The following is an 18,103-nucleotide window of genomic DNA, read 5'->3' as shown; positions in this document are numbered from 1 at the left end:
TTGACAGATTCAGTCTAAATGGTTAGAATCCAGAAGTATATAATAACTTTGTAACTACAATACTGTTACTATGTTGTAACACAACAATTACAGTATTATAGTGTTATGGCCAGCCACAGCTAGGAGTAACATAAAATGGACCACAACACAGCTATAGGCTCAAAACGGGTATTCTAATCAGTAACAACTTGGTGGAAGAGACAGATACACATAATCACAAGCCAAAAACTCCACAGCAGTTGCCAGTTGAAGGCTCTCTCCACCCTGAGCAGGTTAAACTGGGGTCAGTTTATAAGGGATCTCATCACCACTTAACTAGGTTGCCCAGGTGTACTGCATCTATAGGTGTTAGAACAAAAAGGGAGAGGGAAAAATGGAACAAAGGTCTGCAAGCAAGCCAGGAAACACTCTCAACCTGCAGAGACTGCCACCAGGTGGACCAGAGGGACATAACATATGGTATAAGACTAAACATGACTATTGTGTTATTACTGTGTTATAACATATTATGCCTCATTCTCAACCACCAGGTGCTAGACTCCATGTGAAGGAGATTGCATTATGTCAATATTCAAATCAATATATCTGCAGGTTTGGCTCCAGTGTAAAACATTCTAAATAACTATAGATGACTTTAGATGACTAAACCATAATTTATTCATCTAGCAATGTTGATTGGCAACTGTAAAATAGAATCATTCATTAAAATTAGTCATGAACGACAACATAGTAGGTCAAATATGTCATCTCTGTTCAGCATTTTGTTTGTGTGTGTGTCTGCTATAGTTAGTGATACAACATGGATGCTCCTCTTTATTGTTTAGGCAAATCCCCTTTTGTTTTATATTATTTCTACCACTGCCTCTCATTGAGTAGCTGTTTGGTGTATATTGTCCTTGCTTCCTTGTAGCACTCTGATCTGCTTGCTGCTTCTATTTTCATCTACCTCCTCAATCACTCTTGACAGTTGGCCAACATTGAATGGTGACCCTTCTGTTGGTGCCGGTGAAGTTTTCTCCTTGTTGGGGTGGGGGATGGGTTGGAGATGCTTGTTCAATACAGAAACCCAGCTGTAAGAACAAGCTTTCCCTTCATTATCATTCATCCCAGGACACTTCTCGAAAAGAGTAAGGGTGTAACCCCAGTGTCCTGGCCAAATTCCCCCATTGGCCCTTCCTAATAATCCCCATCCATTAATTGGCTCTATCACTCCACTCTCTCCTCTCCACCACTAGCTGGTGTGTGGTGAGCGTACTGGTGCACTATGGCTGCCGTCGCATCATCCAGGTGGATGCTGCACACTGGTGGTGGTTGAGGAGAGTCCCCTGTTCACTGTGTAAAGTGCTTTGAGTGTAGTGTCAGAAAAGCGATATATACATGTAACGTTCATTCATTCATTCATTATCATTCATTCTCTTTTTCGTGATCTTTACGCTCATTCTCTGTTTCTTTGCATTCCATTGCCTATGGATTTGGATGTCATATGAAAAGTTGGCAGCCTGTGTTTTAATAGTTGAATCAATCTAAGGTGCAATAGTTAATACATCATAATATTAAAATTACAGTTTTATGGATAAATAATGAATACAACTGTTACTAGGTTGACACTGATTCTCCCTCTCTTTGTTTTCCTTTGCATATAGAGTCACATGTTATTTGAGTATTTAACAGCCTGTTTTTAAAATTATTTAGTCAATGAAAAAAATTATCCAATAAATGTGTTATAACAGTGTAACTACAATGTTGAGATCATGTTAACAGTATAATATAATAGAGTGCTGTAATCTAACATTAACAAACTATAATTTGTGATTATGTTTACACTCATTCTCCCTCTATTTGCATTCCTTCACATATAAAACTATGTGTTAATTGTGTATTTAAGGGAAGTAGGATGCAATCCTTCATCTTTTGACAGAACTCTGAATGCAAACACAGTAATTGTCAGACTCTGATGCAAAGGAGAGAGTGAAATGGAAAGAGGGGGTGGAAAGAACTGTGAAAAGGGAAGGCAGTATGTGTGTGTGCATATGTGCCAGCGAACGTGTGCACATGTTCGAGTGACTGTGTGTGTGTGAGAGAGAGAGAGAGCAAGGGAGGGAGACAGACAGCACAAGACATGTTCAATACACCGATCTTCAGCATCTTCGACATTGTGCTGGGTAGGATAAATTCAAGGGACAATGCCTCAGGAGTGCTGGTTTGTGCTCCTCTTCAGCCTTGTTATGGATACATCTGCCTGAGAGCGGATTGTGCGCGGAAGTCTGAAAGTTCTAGGGGATGCGAGCACTTGCAGAAGACGTGCTAAGCAGAGCATTGCACGGTGGGATTCTTCAAGATTTGAGCGCAGCTGTCTTTAGCCACTAAAGAGAGAACATTGCGAATGGGAGAGCTGCCTCCATTTCTCTCTCTCTTTTTTTTCCAATCAAACAGAGACAAGCAGCATCCTTTAGTCCTGAGGTTGAAAACGGGAGACATCCATAGGAAACATAACAGAGCAGAAAAGGACGGGAATTATAAAAGAGGGGAGTAATCAAGGGAATCTAAAGCAAGAACATTTAAAAAAAAAGAAAAAAAGAAAAAAAGAAAATTGTTGATATCAGATTACATCTCTGGCTGTTGTGTTTGTTTGTTTTTTGTTTTTTTGTTGGAGGCTAAACTGAAAAGATTTTGTTGTGCATTGCTTTGCTTCAGCCAGTCTGTGGAGTGTAGGATCACAAACAGCATTTTAAGGTAAGATGCTAGTCAAATTGAATGTCTTGTATGTGTGACTAAGTGCAATTCAGGTCCGAGATTAGTGTACCGCAACGACAGCTGCAGAGATGGTGAGGGAGGTATGTTAGTCAGAGTTGTTGTTTTTTCTGTTTTTTAATAACATAAATTGATCTGTTAAATCAAATGGCTCTTAAATGTTATGTACAAATCATCTGTGCCTACAGAGATTGTGAACGTCTGAGATGATTTAACGATTTTAATAAATGCTTAGGTCTGAAATTAAAAACACCATTGGACAAAGTGATTTATTCCTTCACACCTTGGTGGATATTACTGGGGTGTTGAGGGGTGGGGGGCATGAAAGTGCATAAATACAGTGTGAGATGTTCCTTATTTTGACAGGATCCCCCACTCATGAGACATAGGGTGGTGGGGATTGGGTGGTTGGGGTTTGAACTATGTCATAACGATGGGGAGATATTTACATCTACGCACTAAGATGCTCTCTCAACTTTCAAAGTTGGTGGATTTTGAAAAATATGTGTATTATTTCTTTCTCTCGGATGGTTTCATGCCCAACATAATTACTTTTGCTGTCAGTTCTCCCGTGAGTTCTTCTGCGGCTCCTTCATGTGAAGCAATTTTGTGGCCGTCTCCTCTTGCCTCTGACCATGTTTGAAAAAGGAGGGGTGCGAAAAAGCAAGCAGAGATTCAAAGCATGATGGAGAGGGTTTGACAGCCTCATATCTGCACTGCTTCTTCGCACAAGTGAGGGCAGATGGAGAGGGGATGGAATATATATTTTTTTTTTTTTTTTTGCAGACTGAAGGACAGGCATTTGGTTTTGGGCATGAATGTCTCAAAGCCCTGTCGAAGAGTGTGCGCACAACCCCTCTTCCCATCAGTAGTGGACAAATGCCCCCCTCCTTGCAGGAGGGACTGAAATATTCATGATCGCATGCACATTCTGTCTGCCCTGAAATATTTAAAATAATTAAATAATAAATAAACCTGGCTGTTGAAGCTGGCCCCTCTGTTATCCTCTGTCCACAGTGATGATTCTGTCTTCTCAAGTTACCTGTGCGCCGTTGAACAGCAGAAGACTTTGTCTCTAGATAAAAAGGAATTAGGCAGTCTGTTAATGTGAGGAGTTTACACAGGAAGAGGAGAGAGACTGATGAAGGTATAGACAAAGTCATAGAACTGCCAATCATCCCTTTTATCAGTATGTATGTGTGATCATGTAAATGAGAAAGAGAGATGCAGAGGTTTCCATGCTGCATTCCTTTTACCGAATGCTTTGGGGATGTGGTGAACAATCTGTCTTGTCAGTAATACATAGCTGAATTCAGCTGAATTGAGAGAGAAAAGGAAAGCAGACAGGTAGGAAAATAAAGAGAGTGGGTTATGATGATGTCTGTGTGTTCTTGGTCTTTGATGTTTTATTGAGTGTTAGCTGGGCAGGACTGACGCACAGGTCTGCTGGTTTGTGTTTGAAGAGGCAGCTCTGAATTTAAGAGGGCTGCTTGATTTACAAATGCATTTCTTCTTGGCTTACGATCACTGATCCCTGTAGATCTTTTTAACATGACAATCAATAGCACAAGCTAGTGGTGGCTGTGTGTTTTTGTGTGTGCGTGCTTATGTTTGCATATGTAATGGGATTTTTGCACTCTGGATTGGAACGTAGAATTTTGACTCAATGTTGTTCTTTAAATAATGCTTTGCTTGTTAAAATGCACTAAGTTTTCTGAATATTTACTTTTCAAAGTTTTGTCTTTTTCAAACAATCATTAAATGTGATTTTGCAAAACATACACAATGAAAGATATAATTAAATAAATAGAGAATAATTGCTATGCGACAGCAGTAGTGTAGCCTGCCTGCTGTGCGTGTTATGAAACAGGCCTTCAAGGGTCTTGGATGGAAATGAGAATCAACCAGCAAATATAGCCAGGGAAAAAAGGCTTTCACTGCATCGCCAGAACTGGTTGTTTTGAGGGTAGGTGACCACAGCCAGATGCATCAACACAAATGGCAATGTTAGAAGGTTTGCCACTGTAATGAAGCTGATGCTCTACCACGCCTGAAGGCACTCTCATGGCCACTTCGATAGCTTTGTATGTTAAATGTGTTGTTTGATGGCAGAAAAATGGGATCAGGGGTTTACAGATGTCCTGTGAACCAGAATGTTGGAGGCAAGGTCACTACAATGCACTCTGGCTGGACAAAGATGCTTTGATCAGGTACTTGAATGATTTTCTTTCAAATATAATTTCAAATCAAAGGTGTACTGCCTTGCTCTGGATACACAGAAAACAGTGAATTGCGCAGAGTAATGAAATAAACATGTTTCTTTCTGAAACAAGCTTTGGTTCTGGCTTCCATAACAAACTGTACCTCAAAGGCACTTCTGTAATCGTAAGGCCATAAACAAACTTCACGCAAGTATGCATAATGCAGTTGCAGTGGCTTGGCCAACCCCACTGAATATACTTAACGTGAATTCTTTTGTTATTGTGGTGGTAACAAACTCAATGGGGCGATAGTGTTACTTTTTGTGCACGGTGTGATTTCAAGTTAAAATTGGATGCCTGCATTGCAGTCTCCAGTAACATTAACTAAGACACTATATCATCCACATACCCCCCCTTCTTCTTTTTTTTTGTATTTTTATTTTTTTATTATTTATTTATTTTTCACATGATTTACATGAAAGAATTCCTATGCATGCATTCATTGACAAACCTGCTACCAAGGGATGATTTCACAATCGAGCCCATCTGTTTATCACGTGACTGATCACATTTCTATCCACATCACCAATTAAAGTCACAATCAGTAAGTTTTGATACATGTCATCATGTACTTACACTGCATCCACAGAGTGTATGCGGGATCATTCAAACGCAATAGTTTTTATTTAAAGATGCCACTGTAAACATTTACTAATCACAGTTAGCCAAACAGTCCAATAACAGGGCAGTTACTGAATTTAAACAAGTAGTATTCGGCTGGTCTTGTGCAGTGTTGGGTGTAATGCGTTACTTTGTAAATTTTGCAGTAACACAGTAATGTAACATGTTACAATTTAAATGTATATAATCTGATTACAGTTACTGACATGAATACAATTTTGTTACTTGGATTACACATTTATTGCAAAGACAATTATATGAAGTAAATTTTATTTTAAGTAAAATTAATTTTAAAATGTATTACGTTTCCATGTTAGTATTTCTATTTGCGTTGCTGTGCCAGCTAATGAGCATGCACTCTAACAAACCACTATAGAGGACAGGCATCGAGGCGAAGGCAGATGAGTGAATGGTTCTACTGTGGATGCAGCGGAGTGTGGTTGTTTCTTCAAATGGAAAACGAAAGCATGCTGAGAGCAAAGCGTTTTGAGTTTTCATGCCCTCATGATCAGTCGTGCTCCTGTGATCCCTCAGGAGCTGCAGTGGGGAGAGAGGGGATTGGCTTCAGCCATTTATAGAAAACAGCGCTAGCGTCCATCTGACAGAGGGATATATTGCTCACAAGTGGAAACATTTTTGGAAAGGCATCTTGAAAAAGACATCGCTAAGCAAATGTCTCTTTTATGTTCATTATGTACTGTACACAATGAAACACAACACAATCATAAAGCAATGGTGTTACAGATGCACATGGGATAGTGGCAACTCAAGTCATCGGAGCAAAAGCAGGGAGGTACAAATAATCTACTCTAAATTTGTAAAGAGATGGTCCCCTTATAGGGGCTGACATGTTAAGAACACATGACCAGTGTTCAACAAGTAACTTTTAAAAGTAATACACTACAAAATACTGATTACTTCTCTAAAATTATAATCATATTAATTTAATGATTACTTCATGGGAAAAGTAATCAGATTACTAATTACTTTACTTTGAAGCTACTTTCTAAAACCCATGAATCTTGCGAAAAATAGAAACGTAACACTCATAGCTCTTTTTAATATTGACTGAAAACAGACTTCAAACACAGTCATCAAAATCAAATACATACGTTTCAAAATTATAATTAATTTCCTTAGGAGTAAAACATTTTTTTTAATGAGTAAAATAAATAAATAAATAAATAAAAAACACTGAGTGCACCTTTTAAGGTAATTATTTAAACCTTTATTCTCAAAACAAGTTGAAATCCTCCATTGAGGTATACCTGTTCCATAGAGTGTGCATCTACTCCTGTATGAATATTCCTGTTTCCTCTTTGCAAAATGTGTGCTTGACATTTCACAATTGCTTGACATCTCATACCTCAAGAACAACACTGGCAAGCATGCACAGACATAAATGAAAATTCTGTTTCCGGATATTGTCAGAAATATGAGGAAAATCCGATATGAGTATTTAGACTTAGATGAGATGTCCAGATATTGGATTTGTATTGTACCTGATTTAGTTAGAATATTTGATTTTTTTTTGTGACAGTGAAAATGCAACCAAAAGCCACACTGATGTTGTTTTTTTTTCCAATAAGAACTGAATCTTTTTAGTCTTAGTTACTTTTTTGTTTGGTTGTTTGTTTGTTTAACAATATGAAAGAAGAGGGAAAGCAATTAACAACACATTACAAATGGGCTTTTCATTTAGTTTTGAAGCATGTGGAATCGAGCCAGTGTCATAAAGGTAGCTCGTGCAACACACTTTCAGTGACACTAGAGGGAAATGTGATTGCATTCGAATGATGCAAAAAAAATGTATGGTGGGTGATGCCACTTGTTAGTAATTCGGCTGAGAGGTGTTGATTTGCAGGGTTCATGAAATTTTGGAAGCAACAAGTTGATTTCCTGAGTGATCATGAAGCGTTTGCATTCACGTAATTGTAAAACATTCACATAAGTATGTTCAGGGCATAAGATATTTACTTTGTATTCATTACTTCTGTTTGCAAGTCCTTTATTTTTTCCTCATAAAAGAGGGAACAAAAACATGTGATTTATGTCAAAGGTAGATCAAAGGGGCTAAATACCATATAATACAATTCAGTAGGACAAGAGCTCAAGCTACCTGAAAATGATGATTCAGCCTTTGTGACTATAACAAGTCCATTAAGAGAAAGGTGGGAGGGGAAAAAAATATGCTTATTGTTCTGTCAACATTTGTTCTTAGGGCTTTGCTATCAGATTATTAGTGCACATCAGGGTGATGTTATGTTGGCATGGCCTCCACAAACACAGCCATGCCTACTCCTTGCTGCCAATCTAAATATCAGGGAAAAAAGTTTTTAACTGGGTACTGGTCCCATCTGCCATCTTCCGATGCTTGTTGATTTGATCCTTAAGGCAAGTGTAGACTTTTGATTGACCACAGAGATGTATTGCACATAGACTCATTTTAGCAGGGATCTGGCAGTACTGGTTCTTCTCTGCTTTTTGCACTTACAGCTCTCTGCTTTCTGTCGCATAAACATATTTATCAATGTATTCACATAACACATCTGGATGCTATATACAGACAGATGGTAGAGCTAATCCTCAAGGGTCTCTAAAGTCTGGTGGAAAACAATCTGGCACTAAGCACATGATGCTGTCAAAGTTCTGCCAAATAAAAAAATAAATAATAATAAAAAAAATGTTTAAAAATACATTAGATAAAAATACTGACCTCCTTGCTGCCTACAACATGTTTTATACTAAGTTGATGCATGTGGAATTTGCATTTCAATGGTGAGAAAACTCCCAGGGATGAATTATTCACTTCATATCTTGTTGTTTTCTGTATTTATTTTTTCTATACTTGTGTTGCCTCATACTGCAATATAAAAACCTTCAAAAGTCAAAGAGTTTCAATTAAAAGACAAAGACAGTCTGCCAAGTCTTCCAGGGTCTGTTCCAAACTGAAACATGTAGCCTGTAGCAATGCTAAATTAAGAGGACATCTTCCATCCTGTTTCAGCCCCAGCCCTAAGATGTGTGGGGTGCTTGAGGGAATGGACCAGATTGTGTGGTATGACAGGGTGGAGGGTTGTCACACAGTTTGAGAAAATGGTAGTGAATGGTAGAGGGCAATGTCAGCAGGTGCTTCAGGGAATGCATGGACATCACTGGCATTGGAGGGATGGATTAGGACCAATAGTGGCTGACAGTGACCCTATACCCACAACACCTTTGCAGTCAATCTCCAGAACTGGTGTGCAGAGGCCACCTTAAGCTGAAGTGGGACATATTTTTGAGTGGGTGTGGGTTGACCAGGTATTAGCAAGGGTCAAATGGGTGTCGTTATTGGGAAGAACAGTGAAATATGAGGGTATTGTAGCTCTGGGTGAGGAATGGAGGAGAAAGAATCAAAGGGAGGTCAGTTTCTCACAGGTTCTCCGGCTGCATAGATAAAGTGCTGACCTTCATCTGAAGTCCATAGCCTTCAGTATCATTCTGAATCAATGTGGATGGTACAAATGTCTGTACCACACAGACTGGGCCAGCTGACCAATCAGAGCAGACTGGGCTTTTCATAAAGGGGGGCTTTAAAGAGACAGGAGCTAAAACAGAGCTTTTCAGACAGAGGGTGAAAAGAGATACTGCAGCAATGTACAGTACGAGAAAAATAATAATAAAGCATGTTCACCTATTCTAGTAGACCACCAAAATAAAATTGTGAACCTATAAATGAGCATAATATGGCTGTAACGTTGGGTGACTAGGAGTGGAAGAGGAAGAGAGGAGACGCAGGAGTATATTCATTCAATCCTTTAATTATAATCGTTGAAGTAGAACATTAGCTGGAGAGGAAACAAATTATTAAACGTAACACTTCTTAAACACAAAGTAGCACTCCATTAACTCAACGAAACACTTCAAGGACTGACAAAGGAGTGGGTAAAACTAGAGGATATTTATACAAAAGGAACTAATGAGTGAATGGAATACAGGTGAGGATAATAAGAAACAGATGGAAGTGATGAGGGCAGTGCACTATGGGAAATGAAGTCCAGGGGAAAATTAAAGAGCCCTTGAAGATGATGATGGAGACAGACTGTGACATTACCCCCTTTTAAAGGGTGACTCCTGGTGCCCAAAAACGGATGAGGGTATGATGACACAGAAGGATCCGAGGAGGATGATCAGGAGGCCTGGGGGGCAGCCACAGGGCAGGGAATGGATCCGGAGGCCTAGGGGGTGGCCACAGGGCAGGGAATGGGTCAGGAGGCCTGGGGGAGGCCACAGGGCTAGGACTGGATCAGGAGGCCTGGGGGGCAGCCACAGGGCAGGGAATGGGTCAGGAGGCCTGGGGGGCAGCCACAGGGCTAGGACTGGGTCAGAAGGCGGAACCGCTGGAGGAGGAGACTCTGGGGAAGCAGGCGGAGCCACGGAAGAATCTGAGGACTGAGCCGCGGAAGAGTCTAAATGGAGCTGCGGAAGGCTCGGGGCCATGGAAGGCAGTACAGGCCGAGACTGGGGATCGACCTCCATGGTCGTGAGCATGGGCAGAGACTGGGAAGGAGGAGTCCTATTCCTTCTCCTCCTCCTCTTACGGCCAACAGGGAGCATAGATATGGGGATGGTCGAGGCTACAGGCACTGGCTCTGGGACAGTCGAGGCTACAGGCACTGGCTTTGGGACGGTCAAGGCTACAGGCACTGGCTCTGGGACGGTCGAGGCTACAGGCACTGGCTCTGGGACGGTCGAGGCTACAGGCACTGGCTCTGGCTCGCTAACCGTGGCAAGCTTGGGCACTGGCTCGCTAACCGTGGCAGGCATGGGCACTGGCTCGCTAACCGTGGCAGGCATGGGCACTGGCTCGCTAACCGTGGCAGGCATGGGCACTGGCTCACTAACCGTGGCAGGCATGGGCACTGGCTCGCTAACCATGGCAGGCATGGGCACTGGCACGCTAACTGTGGCAGGCATGGGCACTGTCTCGCTAACTGTGGTTGCTACCGCTGACTGCGGCAGGGAATCGACCACCGGAACCTGGAAAGGATGAGCCCCCCCAAAAAAAATTATTTAGAGGAATAGAATGGAGAGGAGTTACCTTGGAGATTGGGGCCGTGGAAGGTGTGGAGACAGAGGCCATGGAAGATGTTGTCTTGGGAATGGAAGACATTGAGGGGTGATGGATGAGAAGTGTAGCTACGATATAATCCACTAGGGAAAGATTCTCTGCCTCTGGAAGCACTGTAGGTCTGTGGAAATTTAAACCCATACCGTAAATTGACTTTAGGTATATATATGATATGGAGGTTGTAGCAGCGAGTTGGAAGAATTTTGTAGAATATTCCAGGAGGGGGAGATCCTGCTTGAAAAGCTCCATGAATAACCTTGTTGGCTCCATGCTCATGTGGGTTTGGATGAGTGGAAGAGGATTAGAGGGATCACTGGAGTAGAGGATGATGTTTGGAGAAACATGTAAGTAAATCCGTATTTCTTTGTTGGTCAGTCCTTATGTAACGTTGGGTGTCTAGGAGTAGATTCATTCAATCCTTTAATTATAATCGTTGGAGAAGAACATTAGCTGGAGTGGAAACAAACGCTGGAGTGGAAACAAACTATTAAACGTAACACTTCTTAAGTTTGAGTTTGAGATTCAAATTCCATTTAATGTGTTTGCTGCCTAATGAAAGTGGCACCAAGCTTTTTTTTTTAAATAATCACATTCAATTGAATCTATTCAATCAACAAGTCACTGCTTTATCTATTCAGTTTTGCACAGCATAGAGTTCATGTAGGCACTTCAGATGGCACGCTCAGCTGAGAGATATTTAACTAGGGAGAAGAGTGGTGTGTTAAATCTGAAAAATGGCTTGTTGTTGAGAGAAAGCTTTCCTGATGGAGGTCGTGAAGATGTCACTCCATTCCAGCTCAAGCACTTTCTTCAGAAGCACTTAGGTTTAATGTTTGCCAACCCTGAATTTAACTGCATATTTGTCGTCATTCGTGCCAAAGGGTGTGTCATTACCAAATATATCTGTTCTGATGAATGAAATAAAAATCAGGGGATGGCAACCCAGATTATTCTCTACAGGATATATAACCCCCTTCTTCACTTTACCAATGCACTGCCTATTTCATAATGGAGGATCCTTGCTGTGTTTTAACCAACTGGATTGGATGCACTCTGAATGTTAATACACCTTTCCAGAGACTTAGGAACAAAGCCACAGCATCTAAATGATGACCTTTACCTTGGCTCGAACAAGTAGTGCCCCCATTGTCAACATGTGTAATTTCTACCCTTGGATGCTAGCACAGCACGGAATTATAAATCAATGAAGTAGCATTACTGAGTATCCCCAGGCCTCTAGGTTTAGCTGAGGATAGAATAATGGACGGTGGGGGTCAAATGGAAGGGGATGTGGGAGAATGTGGCAGGGGGGGTGGACTTCCTGAGGATGCCGTTGTTGTGTCCTGCTCGCGAAGCTGTGGTCCACCACTGGCAGGCATCCAGATGGGAGCGAGGGAAGAAAAGGCTCTTGTCGAACTCAATTACAGACCTTCAGTTTGTGGGTGTGTATTTTCAATTTTGTGAATTTATACATTGCATCAGTTCCTGTCCTCTCTTAGTTGCTGCATAATGAATTATCAACAGAATTATTGTCTTGACAAACAGCAATAGACAAATTATATTAAAACACTAAAGAACATTCATCACATTAAAGAAACAAATAGCATACATATAAACCAATTAAAGCACGTGGACACTCTTTTCTTGAAACCTACATTATCTTTTCCACATTCCTGATTTACCACTCGGTGGTGCCATTATAGTTCTTATTGGCACTGGACTATTTTCTGGGTCCGGACTCCACATCAAACTATCAGTTGAAGTGTTCCAGATGGAGAACAACAACATTATAAGTGTTAGTTGAAGTAAATACTAGTTCAGGCTCAACTTGTGCAGTTGTTGGCTGTCATAACAACTCAAAGTAGTTAATGATATCAGCGTAACTTACCTCAGTTAAAAGCTTCATGTCATTCACCCACTCTTCAAACTTTGACATGTGAGATGGTCAAAAGTTGGTCATAGCAACTCTGCAAGAATTACTTTTTCCAAAGTCTACCAGGAGTAATTATATGTACAGCATCGGACCTGGAGACAACTTTGAGCTAGTGTTATTACCATTAAAACAAACTACTTTTATGCTTACGCAGATTAACTAACTTTCTCAGTTTGGCAGCAAAGCCAGCTCAGTAGCTCACTAATTAGGTCTGTTAGCCTCTTAAACAGAAACCATATATACAGTATGTATATTTAATCATTACTTTTCAATTATTACACATTAACTTGTGTAAAATCAGTTATTTTCCATCTACTGCTTTACAGACTCCTCCTCTTCTCATTGCTACTTCTAATGCCATTTACCAGAACTGCTTTCCATTTCAACTCCAATGAACCTTATGCTCTTTTGTACTCTGTAAAATAATTAGTTTACACATTTTAAGTGCAAACTCTAACTTGCCCTTGAATATTTATTTTCCCAACTGCAGCCAAATTCTGAGTCACCCTGACTCATATCATCAGTGCACATACTTACTGGCTGTGCTCCAGTACTGCAGATGCTGTGAAGAACACATTTCTTGCTGTACCTGTAACAACAGAGCTGAAAATATCCCATTCTCCCACGTGGGATTGCAAACTGCATCATGCTGCATTTGGCTGATGCAGGAACACTCCTATACAGGTCCCGAAGGCAGCTGTCACTGATGTATTTGGCAATATGGGAATATGGTATATCAGAATGCAGAAAAATATGGCTGAATAAAATGGGACCCCATCGATTATACCCTTTGAGGTTCCTGCATACAAAATGTATAGTCTTTGAATAACATGCATTGCTGTATAATAATTAGCTCAGATATTTGATGCCCTGCCCTGGCATTTTTGCAAATGGAAATTTTACGCACACCTCAGCTCTGGCAATCATAGTCACATAGAGACCCTGCTGTCGGCCTCTCTTGATTCTGAAAAGCCCTATTCACCAAAAAGAGACCATAAATTGTGCATTCCTTCATTGTGCCCACCCTCAGATCAATGAGAACACAAAAAAACATCTACAAAGGCATATGGCTTTAGGCCACATTTGATCACTTCCAAGCCGCACTCTTTCAATTTTGTCCCAGCCCAAGGAGACTTCATTATCTCCAACTATTTGTAAGCTATTGTTGAAAGAAGAAGAGTAAGGCACTGTTAAAGTTAGAAATGGGTGGAACAATCTTTGATGAGACACGAATCTACACAGATGTTGGTACAATCTTGTTAGGAAGGCAAAATAGATGTATAAATATAGAGAAAGACAGAAAGAGTGAGTAAGAGAGAGAGAGAGAGAGAGAGAGAGAGAGAGAGAGAGAGAGAGAGTGTTTTTTGATGAAGTGTTCATCTTTGTGAGAGCTTGCCAGAAAGTCATGCATGACAATACAAGAAACCTGCACCCTGATCACATTATATGGGGCTTAGAAAGTACAGTGGAGTGATCAAGCATTTGCTTTTATTCTGTTGCATTTGGCACATTAACTGGTAGCTTTTGGCATCTGTCATGACTCACCCAGGTCAATATCCAAATAAATAAATATAAAGTATTTATTTATTTATATTGTGATATTATTTAAATGACAATCAAGCATGTTCCCCAAACTTAATTATTTTATGTAATTCTCATTATTCTCAAATTTCTTTCTTATTTGATTCTCATTACTAGTTATTTGTACATTTATTACTGTAATACATTGATTTACAAAAACTACCATGATGGAAAATACTGTAAAATGTATTTAATGTATTGATTTTTTATAAAAAATTTTCATTTGTGTATTTATTTATTTGCATGACAGTATTATGGTATGTGATAATGAGATTTGTGCATTATGTTAATGTGTAGTTAATCTGAGAAATGTTCTTTCTTTTATAAAATAGCATCACAATGTAAAAAGCTTAATGATTTTATTGTAGGCTTCATTTTCTTTAAGCAAGATAACTTTTCCGATGATAGGTTTTTAAGCTTCACCCTAGAACTTTGATGCTCTTTCCCCAGGCATAATTTACGCTTTTAACTTCTTAATAGTCAGTTAGTCAGCATTCTCTGAAAGCCCAGAAGATCATGTTCTGTATTCAGCCTAACAGCAGGGCTATTCTTCTCTGGAAAAAGCACAGATTTATGTTCTCCCTCACAGTCTTTGGCTACTTCCTTTACATTCTTTGCAGCCCCAGATGGCCAGGGCAGACACTCAAGACTCGCCCAGATTATTTTATTTTATTTTTTTTGAAGGTGCCAAGCAAAACCTTCCCTTATTTGGCAAAGTGAGGAGGCCACTGCTGATTGGTGAGGCTCTGAAATCCAACTGTGACTGGAATTGATTGGGTGTTTTTGAAGGGCAAGATGGTACATCTAAATTTAGATAAAAAAGTTCTCAGTCACCACATGCAGCAAAGAGAGTCGACTCAGCTCTGGTGTCTTTTCTGCTGTATTAGCATAATTAGACAATGAATCTGGCAGAATCCTCATAGACGAGGTGAATAAGCATAATAATTTTCTTTATAGCATACAGATTTGCATACATTTTGCAGTAGTTGTAAGACATAAACATTTCAGGTTATTTGCAAATACCATTCAAAAACAGCATCCAAATAATGTGTTGCTGTTGACAAAATATTCAAATGAGATGTTTGAAATATGACACTGTTATAATACTGAATGCAGAAATGTTGTCAACAAAAGCTACGTATATGGTCATCTGAGCTTTGGTCGAGGAGTTCTTGCACACTGTACAGTATATGCACATATGTTGAGCCATGCATGGTGCTTATGTACTGATGCAAGTTCAAGTCTGGCTCTCATCATTTCCTGATACTGTTCTCCCTTCTTTTATCAAATTATTTCCAAATTAATTAACTGTTTCTATTAATAAAAGTGGCAATAAGGCCAGCAATACAATAAAAAAAGTATGTATTGTCAGGACTTATAAGTATGAATAATAAGATCAGCTGAGCACTGAGTATTGCCATTTACTAAATAAGGTTGTTGATGCAACATACTATTTTACTTTATTGTCTTAAGACAATACCACCAGGCGACACCTATGCTTTTATTTTATTAATATTATTATTTATTTTTTTATATATAGTTTTGAGAAATATTTTTGCACTAGAGCCATGAACATTGATGTAATACCTTTCAGACTAGTTGTCCCAGAATTTAGGTTCTAAGCACTCACCCAGGAAGGTGGATTAAGGGCCAAAGAAAGACTGTCTTTACTCCTTATTAGGAGGGGCAGGGATGTGGCATTCGCCATGGTTAATTGAACCATCAAGCTATTGGCATGTGTCTCTCTCCGGCTGTCATTCAGCAGGAAGAGGATAAATACCCTGGTGTCTTCGAATGTGCTTTCATTGAAAGATACTGGCAGACTTTAAGCCTGAATTCAATCAGGCCAAGAGGAATCACCTCCTCTGTCATGACAGGGAAGATTCATGAGAGAAGCTTAATTTATCCCTCCAGTCATGTGAGCAAATGCCCATGTTATAGGCCAACCTAGTTTTTCATTGCCCTGTCCCCATTTTTTATTTTTTATTTATTTTTTTTCTTGTTTGAAATGTGTTCTCCTTGGTTGGCAGTTGCCCAAGCTATCACCAACATAAGGTAAGGTCAGGAAACCTTACAGATATTCATGTGATGGAGGAGAAAAGGGGAAAAATGCTTTCATTAGCCACAAACTAGGTCACACTGAGAGCCGTGCAGAGATGCAGAGGAGGATATAGCAAAAAGAACAAACAACATTCTCTCCCAGCAAAAACAGCATCATAATGACCTGGCCTTTGAAAAACTGCAGCCTTAAAGTCAACATGGAACTCCAGTCACCATTTTGCCTCTGTAATCTGAAGAACATACGAATAAAACAGGATATTTAAAATATACTGGCAGCCAAAAGTTTGGAATAATGTATAGATTTTGCTGTTTTGGAAGGAAATTGGTATTTTAATTCACCAAAGTGGTATTCAACTGATCACAAAGTATAGTCAGGACATTACTGATGTAAAAAACAGCACCATCACTATTTGAAAAAAGTAATTTTTGATCAAATTTAGACAGACCCCATTTCCAGCAGTCATCACTTCAACACAGTAATCATGCTAAATTGATAATTTGGTACTAGAAAATCACTTGCCATTATATCAAACACAGCTGAAAGCTATCTGGTTTGTTAAATGAAGCTAAACATTCTTTTTGTGTTTGTTTTTGAGTTGCCACAGTATGCAATAGACTGGCATGTCTTAAGGTCAATATTAGGTCAAAAATGGCAAAAAAATAAAATAAACAGCTTTCTATATAAATTCATCAGTCAATCATTGTTTTGAGGAATGAAGGCAATACAATACTTGAAATTGCCAAAAAACTGAAGATTTCATACAAAGGTGTACACTACAGTCTTCAAAGACAAAGGACAACTGTCTCTAACAAGGACAGAAAGAGATGTGGAAAGCCAGATGTACAACTAAACAAAAGGAATGTACATCAGAGCCTCTAGTTTGAGAAATAGACACCTCACATGTCCTCAGCTGCCAGCTTCATTGAATTCTAACCGCTCAACACCAGTTTCATGTACAGCAGTAAAGAGAAGGCTCTGGGGTGCAGGCCTTATGGGAAGAATTGCAAAGAAAAAGCCACTTTTGAAACAGAAAAACAAAAAGAAAAGGTTAGAGTGGGCAAAGAAACACAGACATTGGACAACAGATAATTGGAAAAGAGTGTTATGGATCTTAACCCCATTGAGCTTTTGTGGGATCAACTAGACTGTAAGGTGTGTGAGAAGTGCCCAACAAGACAGCCACATCTATGGCAAGTGCTACAGGAAGTGTGGTGTGAAATGTCTCCTGAGTATCTGGACAAACTGACAGCTAGAATGCCAAGGATCTGCAAAGCTGTCATTGCTGCACGTGGAGGATTTTTTGATGAGAAATGATTTTTCTGATTTTCTTTTTTTCTTCAAATTGTAATAGTATTTTTTCACGTTATTAATGTCCTGACTATACATTGTGGTCAGTTGAATGCCACTTTGGTCAATGAAAGTACCAATTTCTTTCCATATGAGCAAAATCTGTACATTATTCCAAACTTTTGGCCGCCAGTGTAAATATATACAGTTGAAGTCAGAAGTTTGCATACACTTACGTTGAAGTAATTAAAACTAATTTTTTAACCACTCCACAGATTTCATATTATCAAACGATAGTTTTGGCATGTCATTTAGGACATCTACTTTGGGCATGATATGAGTAATTTTTCAAACACTTGTTTACAGACAGATTGTTTCACTTTTAATTTACTATATCACAATTCCAGTGGGTCAGAAGTTTACATACACTAAGTTAACTGTGTCTTTAAGCAGCTTGGAAAATTCCAGAAAATGATGTCAATCCTTTAGACAAT

The 18,103-nt window shown here is 39.6% G+C and overlaps 1 protein-coding gene across 2 annotated transcripts in view; it reads left to right on the top strand.

Moving 5' to 3' along the window:
• Positions 1-2,086: 2,086 nt before the first annotated feature.
• Positions 2,087-18,103, top strand: part of lingo2 (leucine rich repeat and Ig domain containing 2) — a 430,344-nt gene continuing 414,327 nt past the window's right edge. For both annotated transcript variants that reach the window (XM_051657697.1, XM_051657698.1), the window contains exon 1: positions 2,087-2,733. The gene's annotated coding sequence lies outside the window, so the exon portion shown is untranslated. The remainder of the gene's footprint in view (positions 2,734-18,103) is intronic.

The sequence above is a fragment of the Myxocyprinus asiaticus genome, chromosome 27, assembly GCF_019703515.2.
Source record: "Myxocyprinus asiaticus isolate MX2 ecotype Aquarium Trade chromosome 27, UBuf_Myxa_2, whole genome shotgun sequence".
Lineage (NCBI taxonomy): Eukaryota > Metazoa > Chordata > Actinopteri > Cypriniformes > Catostomidae > Myxocyprinus > Myxocyprinus asiaticus.
Note: the sequence above shows the minus strand (reverse complement) of the source record. Positions and strands in the feature narration are given on the sequence as shown.